Here is a 6,762-nt window from a genome sequence, read left to right as displayed (position 1 = left end):
TAAGTGCCGTCAAGTCAGTTCCGATTCATAATGACCCTATATAGGATTTCCTAGGAGCAGCTGGTGAGCTTGAACTGCTAACCTTGTGGTTCAACCAACCTTGCAATCCAGTGTATTAATCCAAAGTGCTACACCAGGACCCCTAACTGATTGTAATGCTGAATTTTTTCCCCTAGTAGTCTTCTTTAGTAATCATTAACCCAAAATCAACTCTCGACACTCTTGTGAATGACAGAAAAGTACAGGTCTAGGAGTTCTTTAGTACCAGACACTTCACAGGAAGTGCACTGACTACAGACAACAAGCACTAGACTGTGAAGCACAAGGTCATCAGTTCAAGTCGGAACTGATATGATGACACTTAACAACAACAAACACATACATGATGTTAATAAAAATTTTTTTTGACTGTCCATTTTGCATATTGCAGTACCTGGGTGGTACAAAGCATTAAGTGCTCAACGGCTAGCCAAAAGGTTTAAAAGTCCAAACTCACTCAGTGGTATCTTGGGAGACAGCCTTAGCAATCTGCTTCTAAAAGGTCAAAGACTTGAAAACTCTATAGTTCAGTTCTCTCTGCACACGTGGCGGCATTATGAATGGGCATGGACTGACCTGTAACTAACAACAGCAACTACACCTTTGGATGCTAGCTTTAACATGTCCTGTGAATATAAATGCCCAAAGGTTCGTTTTTAAAATGGAGTCCTGGTGGGGCGCTGTAGGATAAGCACTGGACCAAAAGGTCAGTTTGAATTGCAAGGTCAGCAGTTCAAACTCACCAGCTGCTCCTCAGAGCCTGGATCCAACTTCCAGAGATTCTGATTTGATTGGCTTGGTTTGGGCATCAGCAATGCTTTAAAATCTCTTTAGCAAAACCGAGACCTTTCTTCTAGATCCTGGTGCACACCAGGATCATCTGTGGAGCGCCCTATTATGCTGCAATTTATCTAGAGCTGGGCCCAAGTACATGGATTTTTAAAAGCCGTTATCCAAGTCATTCTAATGGCAGTCACAACTTTGAATACTGTGAGGTTGCTATGAGTCAGAATTGACTTGATGGCATTGGCCTTATGCATTTACTCTTATACTTTACTCATTTTTATAGTTATTTTGTTGGAAATGGTTTTACTATGGTTGAAAATGTATGGTGGTTCCTCAAAAAGTTAGAAATAGAAATACTGTATAACCCATTTATCCTTCTACTTTTGGAGTCTTGGTGTAGCCCTGTAGGATAAGCATTATACTGTTAACTACGAGGTTGGAGGTTCAAACACACCAGCCACTCCTTGGAAACCCTATACGGGGAGCTTATGAATTAGAATTAACTTGACAGCATTTAACAGCCACAGTCCCTCTACTTGGCATACGTCCTAGAGAAACAAAAGCCACACCACAAATAGATGGATGCACCCCCAGGTTCATTGCAGCATTAATCCCACTAGTAAAATGATGAAATCAACCAAAATGAACATCAATGGGAAAATGGATAAACAAACTTTGGTACATACGTACAATGGAATACTACACACATTGAAGAGTAAAGATAAATTTGCAAAACACCTGATAATGTGGATGAACCTGAAGGACATTGTTGTTGGTGTTGTGAGTTGTCGACTCAGTTCCGTCTCATAGTAACCCTGTATAGGGTTTTTAAGATCGGCTGATGAGATTGAACTTCTAACCTTTCAGTCACCAGTCCAGTGCTTATCCTACAGCACCACACCAGGTATCTTATGCTGAGTGAAATTAGTCAATCAAAGAAGGACAAATATTGTGTTAAACCTTTATTGTAAAAAGTCAAGAGAAAGTTTTCACACTAAAAGATATATGTTTTTATGATTACCAGGGGTGGAAGGGAAGGGGCAATAATCCACTGGCGAAAGGGTTGTTGCTGTTGTTAAGTGCCGTGGAGTGGGTTTCACCTCACAGCAACCCTGGGTAGGGTTTCCAAGACTTTACATCTTTTACGTAAGATGTGTAAACTTGGATAAAAGGCAAGACAATATGCTATAAGAGGGAGGTTGCCAAAAAAGGGAAGACACAGGGAGGAATGCAAGAGTTAAAGACAGCAGAGCTAAATACTGTTGTATACAATCCTGCAGTAACGATGAGTCTACATACAGGTAGATACCTGGATAGACATGTAGGATGAATAGTATGGGAGGGAGAGTAGGAATAGACCCATAAATATAGAGAGAGGATACTTGCACCTGGGTATTTACTTACCTTTGCTGACTGTGTTTCCATGAATGTGGTGGAACATACAGAGGGAAAAGTTATGAGAACTTCTGAGACATTGTCAAACATCTTGAGCGATTAAGTCACTGGACCCGGGGATTCAGGCCCACAGTCTCTGGGGTCGGGGGAGTCACCATGGTTAATCACCATAAAGCCAGTGTTCTATATTCTACTATGGTGAGTAATGACTGGGATTTTAAAAGCTCCTGAACTGTTATCTACGATGAGATTATGGTCTGAAGGAAGGAAGAGTGTTGAAAACTGATGATGCTTGGAAGCAGTTAGTCCAATGAGCTAATGGATTACATGAACATCAGTCACCGTGACTCTGAGATCAGAAGAACTAGATGATTCCCAGACATAACTTTCAGCAGCTCTGAAAGAGATCACACTAGAAGGTCCTGAATAGAGAATGAGAAAATGTGGAACAAAACTCAAAATCAGAAAATCAATCAGGCTTCTTGGTCAGATAGAAGTTTGTGGGACCGTGAGAGTACGGCCTTTGGTCATCCTTCAGGTCTGGATCTGAACTCACCCCTGCGACTCAATTTTCAGCCAAGTTATAGACAGGTCTATGGTGGTGTTGGTGGTTATGTGCCGTGGAGTCGGTTCTGACTCATGGCAACCCTGTACAGGGTTTCCGAGGCTGTAAATCTTTACGGGAGCAGAAAGCCTTATCTTTCTCCCTCGGAACAGCTGGTAGTTTCAAACTGCTGACCTTAAGGTTCGCAGCCTGATTTGTAACCACTATGCTACCAGAGCTCATTAGACAGGTCTTTAGGGGACAACAATACTAGTGAGGCACACACAACCATTTAAAATCAAAGGGCAGCATTTAGCCAAGGACAAAGCTCAGAAAGACCTGGAAAGAAGGAAGAATGAAACACAAGTAGAAAATGGAGTAAGTGCCGTTACATTGAAGGAACTCCAATCATTGTGATGAAATGAAATGTATGATGGGCTGAAAGGGAAACTGATGATCTGTTCTGTAAACCTTCACTCGATTCATAATAAAAAGTTTTACAAAATGAGCATTTTGCTTCCTCTAGGAAAACTACAGCTGTTTTGTCATTTTAGGTCTCTTTATAAGAGCACGTCTTTAAAATCTTGACTCTCACACAGGTTTAACTGGAATGCTAGAAAAGCGTCCATACTAAAGTTAATAATAACGCATTTTCTACACATCTGTGTTTAGTTATGATTTATTAACATTTTTAGTTGCTAGTGTTTATGAGTTAGCAGTTTGACAGTACCAGCCAGTCTACGGGAGAAAGATGAAGATTTCTGCTCCCATAAAGATTTATACCCTTGGAAACCCTTGACAGGGACACTATGAATCAGAACCAACTCCACAGCACAACACCCACCACCACCACTCAGGTAGTTTTAAACAACTTGATGACATTTAAATAACAAAAACTTTGTTTTTATCATGTGAAGTTCTTAGAGGTAATTTTAGTGTTAGAAGAACTTTTAAAAGGCCGTAGCCTTCCCTATTACTGCCACCTGCTCAGGTAATCTGGGTTGGCTTAGAGTTCTATATCCTTGCAGAGGGATGCATATCACTACCCACATCTCCTCTTTCCTTGTGTTCATACACCAGGTAGCCCACACAGTGTGGCATGCCTCAGAATCAGGAGTTTACCCAGAAAGTGTGTCATCTTTGGACTCCATGCAGAATTTGTTTATGAGGTTGTGCCCCCTAATCTTACAAGCAACTTGCCTCAGAGACTTGTTGGAGCATTTTCATAATCTGGGTTTCCAATTCTAGACCTGTCTGTCCAAGCTTCCTTTACCTGTAGCTTTGTCTGACAATCCATACAGGGGAGCCTGTCTGACAAAGTGTGGGAGGGCCAGTCTTTGCAAACTGAAAGAGCCAATGAGGCGCTTACTATTAATGACTGATAAGTAAGCGCATTCTGTGACAAAAAGCAGGCGTTCAGACATCATTTCAGAAAATACCTGTGATAGGTTCTACTTTACTCAAGTCTCAGATTTCCAAGTTTATGATGGCCTTGAACTGCCAATCTGGCAGTTAGTAAGCCAGTGTTTATCTTTACAGTGCCATCAAGGCTCCTCTGCTGATAGACAGAGCCCTTTTTGGAGTCCTGGTGTGACGCTGCAGGATGATGCACTTGACCACCAGGTCAATTTGAACCACAAGGTCGGCAGTTCAAACCCACCAGCCACTCCTTGGAAACCCTATACAGGGTTGCTATGAGTCAGAACTGACTCGACTGCCCTTAACATCAGTACAATATAGCTCTTTTTAAATTTTTAGAGTTTCTTCTTTCAGACATTGGAAGAGTTGACCCCCAAATATTTTACGCATTAAAAAGGTGATTGATATAAAAAGGTACACCAATGGTATTTCTTTAAACTCCACCTGAATCCAATGACTTGAGCTGAAATATTTTGTACTTTTTTTTTTCAGTTATGTACTTATTTACTGCTTTCAGAATGCTTTAACAATTCTCAGCAGAGAAATATAAAGGATGGTCTTTTAAAAATAAAATTACATTTCAGAATCATCTGAAGCAGAATGTAATAGAGACCGAAGTCATTTATTAGCTGTATTGTTCGAAAGCAACTGTATATTTTAATTGCCAATGGCAAGCTATCAACTAAAAAAAAGATCATCTAATCCAATCTAAATTCCTTTCTGTGAAAATCAATCGGTGATGTTGCTAAGACAATGGAATTGAAAAACGTTCACCTTGTAGCCATTATTGCATATTCAATGCAGAGACTTCTGGTTTGGTTTCCACTGAGGGGTTTTTCTTTGTAAATATGAAAATCAAGGTAACGGTTTATTGTCAGACTTTTGTTGCTATGGAAGTATTCATTTATCTTGGAACACCTAATGCAAAGGAAACAAATAGAATTATTGGAGGCGTAAATGGAAGATGAACTATGACCTCCTACACTGCAACTAGGGTAAGTCTCTTTCTTTACCTTCCTTAATAGATTGTCTGAAATTGATCTTTAAGAATATGAGATGGTGTTGGTGAAGAATATTGACTATAGCATGGATTACCAGAGCAATGAGATGGGTTGACCAGGTGGCAGCATGGATGGACTCAAGTGTGGCAACAGTAGTGAGGTTGGCCCCGGATCGGACATTGTTTCGTTCTGCTGTGCATAAGGTTACTATGAGTCAGTGTCAACTCGATGGCACTTAACAACAATAACCAGAGCAACAAACAAATCCATGTTGCAAGAAGTACAGCCAGAATGCTCCTTAGGAGCAAGGATGGGGAGACTTCGTCTCACATTGTTGGGAATGTTATCAGGCGGGACTAGTCCCTGGAGAAGGACATCATGAGACATAAAGGAGAGGGTCAGCAAGACAGAGGAAGCCCCTCAATGAGATGGACTGACACAGCTGCTGTAACAACTGAAATGACTATAAACATAAGAACGGCGGTGAGGGTGTTTTGCTCTGTTGTATATGTTGTTGTTAAGTACTGTGGAGTTGGTTCCGACTCCTAGTGACCCTGCACAGGGTTTCCAAGGCTGTATAAGTTTTTATGGGAGCAGAACGCCTCACCTTTCTCCCATGGAACCACTGGTAGTTTCGAACTGCCGACCTTGAGGTTAGCAGCCTGATTCGTAACCACTACACTACCAGAGTTCCTTTCTGTTGTATATAGGGTTGCTATAAGTCAGATGCAACTTGACGTCACCTAAAAACAAGTTGGAAGGATGCGGACTAAGCCAGGACTGTATTGCTAATAGTCACCTAGGCTTGAAGTTTGGGAGTGAGGAAACAGAGACATAAAAAGAAAAGTTTGGATGTATGGCTTCAAAGTGCCTGTTGTTGTTGTTGTTGTAAGTGCTGTCGAGTCAGTTCCGATCCATAGCGACCCTGAACAGGGTTGCCGAGTCTACTTGTATAATTAGAGCTCGACTCTTGGGACTCTAGGACCTCTAAGTAAATAATCCCAGTTTTGGTCCTCTCATAGGTCCTTCAGATAGATATAGGTAGCAAAAACGCAGGTCTGGTGGCAAAAGATTCAACACTTTACAGCTACCTGAAAAGTCTGAGGTTCGAACTCACCAGCTTTTTTGTGGGAGAACAGACTTGAGATCTGCTCCCATAAAGACTACAGCCCAGAATCCCTCAAGGAACTGTGTGTTCTCAGGTTTCTGCCAGTAGGAATTGACCTGGGGTACCCCAGAGCAACAATCAGCAACAGATGAAACATACCACTAAGATCACATGAGAGTCTGCTTCTCATTAGCAACTGTTTCCAAAAATAATCCAGACAGCGCCACATTCACTCATTGCAACTAACCACGCCCCTAATTCCATCTGATCTGACCCCTGGCTCTTGGTTCACAATACCAAACTTAATTCAAGCCCTATGTCTGACTTTCTGATTCTGAAAGAGTCATTTTGGGCATGCTTTTGGTTCTCTCTATGAGTAAAATTTTGGTACTCAACTGGGGCATCTCTAGAATTTCTAGAAAAACATAGGGGTGGCAAGAGGGTGGAATGCAAAGGCTGAAGAAATAAAG

Source organism: Chrysochloris asiatica, unplaced genomic scaffold, assembly GCF_000296735.1.
Source record: "Chrysochloris asiatica unplaced genomic scaffold, ChrAsi1.0 scaffold00032, whole genome shotgun sequence".
NCBI lineage: Eukaryota > Metazoa > Chordata > Mammalia > Afrosoricida > Chrysochloridae > Chrysochloris > Chrysochloris asiatica.
This window is presented reverse-complemented; position numbering follows the sequence as displayed.